This window comes from Manis javanica, chromosome 1, assembly GCF_040802235.1.
Source record: "Manis javanica isolate MJ-LG chromosome 1, MJ_LKY, whole genome shotgun sequence".
Taxonomy (NCBI): Eukaryota; Metazoa; Chordata; class Mammalia; order Pholidota; family Manidae; genus Manis; species Manis javanica.
Window position 1 is genome coordinate 186,933,304 of NC_133156.1, and position 9,459 is coordinate 186,942,762.

General features: G+C 39.5%; 1 long non-coding RNA gene across 1 annotated transcript; it reads left to right on the forward strand.

Moving 5' to 3' along the window:
• Positions 1 to 282: 282 nt before the first annotated feature.
• LOC140849833 (uncharacterized) lies at positions 283 to 4,969 on the forward strand. Its single transcript, XR_012132072.1, has 3 exons — positions 283 to 820; positions 918 to 1,028; positions 3,780 to 4,969. It is a non-coding gene; the product is annotated as an uncharacterized lncRNA (long non-coding RNA).
• Positions 4,970 to 9,459: the final 4,490 nt, after the last annotated feature.

Genomic DNA, 9,459 nt, shown 5'->3' on the forward strand with positions numbered 1-9,459 from the left:
ATTGCTGGTCTGGGCTAAAAGATGCTGCTAACAACTACCAAAAGGAAAAACATACTGCTTCCAAACCTCACCAATTCAAAAGCTCAGTGAGGCATCTTTTCTTAAGAAGAAAATCTTAAGTGCCAAAATGTTTTGCCTGTATATGCTCTCCTTAGAAAAAACGAGCCGTATGTAATCTAATCCGCCACCACCCTCCCTCCCCCGCTGGATTTGTAACTGGGGGAATGAAATTCAGGGGCACGCAAAAAAAGTCCTCAGTTGTAAAGCCTTTTGGAGCTCTTCCTCATACACCACTCTGGTGTTTTCATTTGAAACTAGATTCATGCAGCTTGCTCATGCAAAATGAGAATGAAAAAAAAGGGTCTGGAAAGGAAGAGAAGGATTAAGTAGAGCTCTGCTGGGACGCAGCCATCATGATCCGAGGCACCATGGGCAGCGCGGCCCCAGGGAGCACCGACTTCCAAGGGCCGGAGCTCTGGGCACAGCTGGCACTCAGCCGGCAATGCAGCTGACCTCGTGTGGCCTCAGTGTCTCCCATAAACTCAACCGATGCTCTTCAGGCTTTTTAATCTTTTTTTAACATGCGGCGAAGGAAATTCTTCCTCAGTGCGTGTAAGAGCTGTTTGATTCCCCAAAGGAAAAGATTTGGCAAGTCAGTTTAGAGGAAAGTAGAAGCACTGAACACATGAGCACATTTTAACAATGTCCAAGTGTAACTTTTATTGCCAGTGGTAGACATGCTCTGGTATTTGAAATGCAGCCCAAATGCTAAATGCAATTGTTTTTATCTGTGAGGAGAATGCTGTGGTTTCATTCTGAGGTGAGTCATTTTGTTCTGATTTACCCAGTTAGTAAATGTTTCTGATTTGTTTTCATTAGGGAGCTGAAAGTTTGTTTTTGTTTTGTTTTTGTTTTAGTTCCAGTGAATGAAATTATCAGGTCCGGTAAGAAAATGAGGAAACAACCTTCTACAGAAATGCTCAATGAAGATAAAGCCGCCATGTCACCTGCCATGTACAATGAAGGAGGTTTGGAATCTTGGCATTAAGAGGGAATCTTGGGGTTTCAGAAGCCTAGGACTTTGCTGTCAGTCTCTGACAGCATCTTTACAAGGCCATCTTGGGTTGCCAAATCAGAAAACTAAGCCTTTTGTGCTGTGATCTTAATTTCATCCAGTCTATTAGAAGATTTTGTGATGGGATCTAGGTGACATTTATACATTTACCAAAAAACTTGAGGTTTCTCAAGGCCTATTCTGCAGGATTAGATCACTTGGTCCAATTAATCAGTTAACTCCTCAATCTGATGAGAAATATTTGTTGAGTGCCTATTGCCTATAGGCACTGTATGGGCCAGCTGATGCCATGTCTTTGCTGGCATGCAGACACTGTGGCTGAATAATTCAGCCATACTTATATTGTTTTCCATAGTTATATTACTGGTTGTCAATTGTTTTCTTACACCTTTTGTAGTAAATAAATTGTGAACATTAGGATAACACATTGTTTCTCATTAACTTGTTTTCTTCTTATTTGTTAACCTAAATATTATAGCATTTTTGACAAATTTTATCACACACATTTCATCATATAACATATGCCATAGAGTCATTTGTTTTATCATGTAATAACATTCTCACTGAAGAAGAAACAGTGCTGTTACCCATGAAATGGTCAACATATTATGAAAACACAAAGTGATCAAGTGCCATTCAGAGTTTTCATTTAAATCTTCTGTATGGGAAAGATCCAAGCTAATTTGAATTGCTGAGACTATAAACGATTTATTCAAATAGAAAAAATAAGACAAACAAAATCACTTGGGAACATTTTTTTCCATTTTTTTCCCCCCATGGTTGTTTTTCAATTCTCCCAGGACTACCAACACATTGTAAACAATATTTTGTCTTAAATTTAGGGAGTGGATTGCCACTGTAGTGACTTCTGTCCATGAAGAATTTATCAGACTCTTTCTCTGGCTTCCATCCCTTGGTAGGATGGAAAAGCCTATTTTCGTGATCTCTGGGCATACCTAATATTTAGAAAGGTAAGCCTGTGTAACAAACGTGAAAGAGTTCCTCCACATGCCCTGATGGCTTTACTCAACCATGTTTCCTCTTTTATCATTTGTTGGAAAAACCCTTTACTATCTCTTCTTAGTTCTTTGTCCTTTGTTAGCTACAAAGAGCAGATTTCCTTGTGTAAATCCTTAGTAATTAAATGAGCACTTCAGTGGCTGTAGCCTTCAATGGCCTGTTTCCTAGGTTTTTGCCTTTGACAGTCATATTTTGCAAAGGCCCCTGAGATGACTCGGCATCTTCCCCTACTTAACACTAAACCAATTGAAGCCCGTGCTCACTGCATGAAGGAGGAAAAGATTCATTAAGGGCACTTCATTAAGGAGCTGAAACGGGATGCTCTCAATGCGCCTGAACCAAATGCAGTCCAGAGAAGCTGTCTATTAGGAGAGCCACAAAGACAGTTTCGGAAACTGAACTCCAGCTCCAGTGCGTCGGATTAGGGAGAGTGATGGGATTAGTGTTTAATGACTTGGGGCTGGAGACAAAGGGAATTTCGACAAAGAGGCTTAGATATGGAAGAATTAACACTCTCTATTCCAACCAGGCCTCCGACGACTTCCAGAATTCTTTTCAGACTCAAAAGCCAAGGGAAGAAGGGAGGGGGGGAAAGATGAGCATAGCTCTAATACTTTCCTAACTTTCTTTTTTTAAACCACAACACAGAGGAAATAAAAGAACCCTCTTCACTCCCTTGCATTTGAAACCTCTTTTAAAAATAAGCATCTACAATTGTATAGCTAGCCCAGAGCTGAGCTTGCCCAGGGCCTTGAGCATGTGCCTGAATGCTTCTCTGCCTCCCAATGCAGGGGTAAATCTCGCAAATGGACGTGGACACTGATCCAAACCCATGGTAGAAGAGGCCCAGCTAAGCGACTTTCAAAGTGCTTCCCTCTCCATGGCTGTTTAAGTCACAGGTGCAACCAAAGGGACAGAGAGAAAACTACTTCATTGTAAAATCTCCTCCTGGCCCCATCTGGCTCAGACTCAAATGATGCCAGGGTCTATGGCCTGAGAAGTGCTTCATGAAACGAGGTGATTATCCTGCCTACGTGAGGGGATAACTTTGGAAATGTGCTTGAAGGTCGAAAGTGCCCTTGAAAAAGAATCAAGTCAACATGGAGAAGGAATGACGATGTTGGGGCTTATCTATAGCATTTCCCCTGCTTGGACAAGAACACAGTATCATTATCTAAACACGAAGCCAGATTTAAGTGGCTGACCCTGGAGTGGAGTATTATTCCTGAGGCTGTTAAGTAAATAGACTCTGAGCACTGACTGCCTTCGAGCAGTAAGTGTGTGATTATGCCCTGCTGCTGTAAATGGCAAAATGCAGGTGCAAATGTTACTGTAGGCAAAGGCACAATCCAAATAGTGCTGTAAAAGATCTCGCACTGTAAACCAATTCAACGTGTCCTTATTTTTAACCAAACTAAATCACTTGCAGAAAAGCTGGGTATTCATTTCATGTGTTAGCCCAGATGAAATGGTCCTGGGGCAGTGCTAGACACCAAGGTATTATTTGACCCGTGTGGTTTAGTGGGACAATGGTAGCCCCCTGCTGTAATCCATTCAGGGGCAATACTGGCAGTCAGTGTGAAATTAAATACATTGCAGGGAAAGAGCTTAATGTGTTTTATAGGCAGTTGTTCATCCACATCAAACTTAGTTTTTAAAATCCGAACATTTGATCCCACAACAGGAACAGTGGCTCGAGTCAGAGATGGCCACTCTGCCCTGCCAGGAGGTGGAAAGGAGGCACAGCCCCGACGTCAGTGGAGGAACAGTTGGCTGAAAGGAACCATTTCCAATCATCTTTGTTCTACTGAGACACTCAGATGCCAAAGGCCCGGGTAGCATTTGATCAAGTTGCTACAGGGCTTAGACCTGCGTTTATTGCCCCTTACTTTTCTGCTAACATTTTGGCTTGAAAGATCGATGTTTTTCCAGCACAGTAAAACTCCCTTTTCTTGTAGCTAAATTGAAGTAGGGTATAATGGGCTTCCCTCACCTCACTCCCAGTCCCTCTTGACCCCAACATGGTCTAGCAATCTGTTCTTTGTTAAATTGAAAATGTGTAGAACTTTTTATAGAGATCTTCAGCTATATAAATAGCTTTGAAAATTGTTGTAACTTTAAAAACAGGTCAAAAAAGGAAATTGAACAGCTAGTGAGTTTCATACCATCCAGTCAGCTTTTTGAAGGGCTGCATTGGTGTTCCTGGTAAATGGTTGCTTTTATTGTTGGGGTTTCTACCTTTTTTTTTTGAGCAGCTTTTAATAGGAAAGGGAGCTTTGGTGGAATTTTCTGATAGAATGTCAGTATATCACTAATGGCTCTTGGCACCACATTAGAATGTTCAGAGCCATTTTTGTCTTGGGTGTGCGACCTACATCCCCATCACACTGCAGAGTATCCGGTTCTCCGTGGATACTGATGACTTCCTCATGTGGGCAGTGACCCCTGTGTACTTTCCAGGCCTGTTCCTGAACTCTTGAGGGTCACAGGTGGGTCCTCTGTCCGCATCGATGGTGGCCTTGTGTTTTTGGAGCCTTCAGACAAACTCTGCTTCTTTAGGTACAAAAACGTATCAAAAGGCTCTTTGATGTTATCCCTTTTCAATAGTGGACAAAGAGTTTATAGCTCTTTAAAATACGGTGAAATGTAGAAATGCTTTGGCCTTAGCATTATATTGAAAGTTGAAGAACTCCAGTATGGGGACTCTCAACCTTGGACTGGGAACCGATAAAATTGTCGCTGGGGTTCATTAATCCACTTGTTGCATAAGCATTCGCCTACATGTCTCACACATAGATTGTTATTTTTTAAATGATATCTGTAGATGTTATGATTAATATAATCAATGTTGTTTTAAAAGCTTTGCTGAGATTATAGTCGTTTTTATCATTATATGTTTTCTCAAACCATACTAAAAGTTCAACTCACAATCAGAATCTGAAATAATTCTTTTGTGGGGGATATATGATATGATATGAAACACTATCAATCGCCAGTAATAAAAACTCAAACCAGCTTATGTCAAAAAGAAAGGTTATTGGCTCAGGTAACTCGGAGATAGGTAGAGCTCAGCCTTTGCTTGTCTTCATTCGCAGGTAGGCTTTGTTCACGAGGTGATGAGAGGGTCCTGGCCCTTGCTTTATGGTTATGTAGTCCTGAAGGTTTGTGAACTCAAGAGAGACTTTCTCCCAACACCTGTATCAAACTCCCAGAGTTCAGATCGGCCAGCCCTACTGCACGTGTCTATCTCTGGACGAACCACAGGGGTTAGGCTGGAGAAGGCAATCTGATTGGTCAGGATGAATCACATGCTCACCTTTGTTTGGGGAGGAGACGTGGAGCCCCGTTGACTTACAGCCCTACCAGAAGAGTTACATGGAGAAAGGGAGGAAGCAATTTTGAAACAAAAAAGGAGATGATAAACACACAAGTAATGTTTACTGACTGTAAAAGAGGTTTTCATATCTATAAGGCTTGGGACCCATTGTTCTGTAGTACTTTCAATATTTTAACTAGGATCTTCTACCAGGTATTAGAAGCCAACTAAGCACAAATGAGGCCAGTGGGAATACCCTGGGAGACACTGTTTTTGCAGACAATCCTAATTGTGGTTTGTGTACCCGCATGTGTTTGAGTGGGAGAAGAGGGAGAATGAAGTGTTGAAAGGGTTGGTAACCAAAACAAAAAATCAACACACAGCAATTACACTTCTGGGAATTTACCCAAAGAAAACAAAATCACTAATTCAAAAAGATAAATGTATATCTTTGTTCATTGCAGCTTTATTTACAATAGCCAAGATATGAATGGATAAAGCAGCCCAGGTGAATGGATAAAAAAGATGTGCTACAAATACACAATGGAATATTACTCAGCCGCAGAAAGATGGATATCTTGCCATTTGTGACAATGTGGATGGATGCAGAGGGTATCATGCTAAGTGAAATAAGTCAGAGAAAGACAAACACCATATGACTTCACTTATATGTAGAATCCAAAAATACTAGAACAAATAAACAAAACAGAAATAGAACTATAAATACTGACAACGGACTGTTTGTTACCACAGGAAGGGAGGTATGAGGATGGGTAAAATATGTGAAGGGGATAAAGAGGCACAAATTTCAAATTATAAAATAAATTAGGTAGGAATAGAAATATGACATAGAGACTATAACCAATAATATTATAATATCTTGGTATGGTATCATGGGTAACTATGCTTACTGTGGTGAGCATTTAGTAATGTATATAATCAAGTCATTATCATGTACATCTGAAACCAATATAATACTGTATATCAATATATTCCAATAAAAAAATTAAAATTCCCTTAAAACTCAAATCTCAATTCTTCCCTATACATTTAGAGCAAAACAAAACAAACTCAAACACACACACACACACACACACACACACCCCACCAAATGGAAGCAAGCTGTAAAAATTTATTCTAAAAAACTAAAAATATTTACTTCTAAGCTTTCCATTTATATTTCTTTACTGTCTTTAATCATTTGTCTTTAATTATTCTTTTGGCATGGGCACTTTGAATAGGGAAGGTCACCCCTAAGATCCAGAGCTATGAATAACATGACTCCATTGCTAGGTCTCCATGTCATGTCCTATCTATGCTCTTTTTCCTGGATAATCCCAGGAATCAGTAATTCTGTACTGAGTGCCCATTTCTTTTCCTTATTCTCTCAGTATCTCTACCTTTATCCCCCTGGCATCTCCTCCTTATTTGCTAAATGTTTCTTATTTTTCCCATTCTTTTTTTTTTAAATTTTATTTTGGTATCATTAATCTACAATTACATGAAGGACATTATATTCACTAGGCTCCCCCCCTCACCAAGTACCCCCCACATACCCATTCACAGTCACTGTCCATCAACTAAGTAAGATGCTGTAAAATCACTACTTGTCTTCTCTGTGTTGCACAGCCCTCCCCATGCCCCCCCCCCACTATACATGTTAATCCTAATGCCCCCTTTCTTTTTTACCACCCTTATCCCTCCCTTCCCACCAGTCCTCCCCAGTCCCTTTCCCTTTGGTAACTATTAGTCCATTCTTGGGTTCTGTGCTTCTGTTGCTGTTTTGTTCCTTCAGTTTTCTTTTGTTCTTATACTCCACATATGAGTGAAATCATTTGGTGCTTTTCTTTCTCCACCTGGCTTGTTTCACTGAGCATAATACCCTCTAGTTCCATCCATGTTGTTGCAAATGGTAGGATCTGTTTTTTTCTTATAGCTGAGTAATATTCCACTGTGTATATGTACCACATCTTCTTTATCCATTCATCTACTGATGGGCATTTAGGTTGCTTCCAATTCTTGGCTATTGTAAATAGTGCTGTGATAAACATAGGGGTGCATCTGTCTTTTTCAAACTGGAGTGCTGCATTCTTAGGGTAAATTCCTAGAAGTGGAATTCCTGGGTCAAATGGTATTTCTATTTTGAGCATTTTGAGGAACCTCCATACTGCTTTCCACAATGGTTGAACTAATTTACATTCCTACCAGCAGTGTAGGAGGGTTCCCTTTCTCCACAACCTCACCAACATTTGTTGTTGTTTGTCTTTTGGATGGTAGCCATCCTTACTGGTGTGAGATGATATCTCACTGTGGTTTTAATTTGCATTTCTCTGATGGCAAGCGATGTGGAGCATCTTTTCATTTGTCTGTTGGTCATCTGAATTTCTTCTTTAGAGAACTGTCTATTCAGCTCCTCTGCCCATTTTTTAATTGGATTATTTGCTTTTTGTTTGTTGAGGTGTGTGAGCTCTTTATATATTTTGGATGTCAACCCTTTGTTGGATCTGTCATTTATGAATATATTCTCCCATACTGTAGGATTTTCCCATTCTTTGAAATAAAATTATTTAAAGTCCTTGCTTTACCTTTCTCAGCTACAGGCATTATGGGCACTAGTATAATGTGGGGAGTAGATTATTTAACTCTTAAAATGATGATGATGATGGTGATGATGAACAAAATGAACATTAGTTTTTTTTCTTTTGTTGAAGTATATTTGATATACAATCTTATATTGGTTTCAAGTGTACAACACAGTGGTTCATCAGTTAAATATATTATTAAATCCTCACCCCCACTAGTGTGGTTACTATCTGTCAACATAGGAAGATGTTACAGAATCACTGGCTATACTTTCCATGCTGTACTTCCATCCCCATGACCAACTTATATTATGAATGAGATTTTTGTGCTTGTTTATTCCCCCTCACCCACTCCATCCAGCCACCCAACCCGTCCCTCACAGTAACCACCAGTCACTTCTCGGTGTCTATGAGTCTACTGCTGTTTTGTTCATTTTGTTTTGTTTCATATTCCACAATAAATGAAATCATATGGTACTTGTCTTTTTCCACTTGGATTATTTCACTGAGCTTAATACCCTCTACATCTGTCTGTGTTGTCGCAAATGGGATTTCTTTCTTTTTTGTGGCCAAATAATAATCCATTGTATATACATACTACATATTCTTTATCCATTCATCTACTGATGGGCACTTCGATCGCTTCCATATCCTGGCTATTGTAAATAACTAAGGGTTACACATATCTTTTCAAAATTGAGCACTTATTATTTGCTAAACACTCTATATTACTATGTTATCTTATTCAATCCTTCACCAACTCTATGGAGTAGTAGATCCATGTTAGTTTTATTTACAAGGGTTATACAACCTTGAACCCATTTCTGGTGTTTGATAAATTCCCTATAGTATGGATTTGATGGAATTTCCCAGTATAGAAGCCAAAAAATATTCAGATACTTGTTTCCCCACACTCCTTCGCAGCTAGAGTGTGGACACATTATGTTCATTAAGCAAAACACAGGGATACCTGCCTCAGACTTTAAATTGGTAGCTAGAGATACAAATATAAAAAGCAGGAAAGTGGAGAATTTATTTCTCAAGTAATGGTGACACAGGTGGCTTTCACATTCCATTTTTAAGGTCTACATTGACTGTGGAGTAGTGGTGGTGGATAAACTCCATTATTAACTGTCAGCAGCTTCAGTGACAAAGTCCCTATCCAAACAGTTTTTTGCCATCTTTTTGACGGTGGTTCTGGATATTGCCTATACCCCGTTTTTCTGCTATTTTTGAGTCTGGTTCTCCAGTTTCTTGATATTTTTAAATAAATCAATATGGATGATGTTCCTGGAGTAGAATAACACAGAAGCCTTATCCTTGAGCTCCCTCGGATCCTCAGGTCTGTGCAATAAATTCCCTCCTGCCTAAATCAGCCACAGTTAATTTATATTATTTAAAACAAAGAACCCTGATGGATACAGGGATGTTCTTTTTATTTTCTTTTTTTATTTTTTATTTTCTAT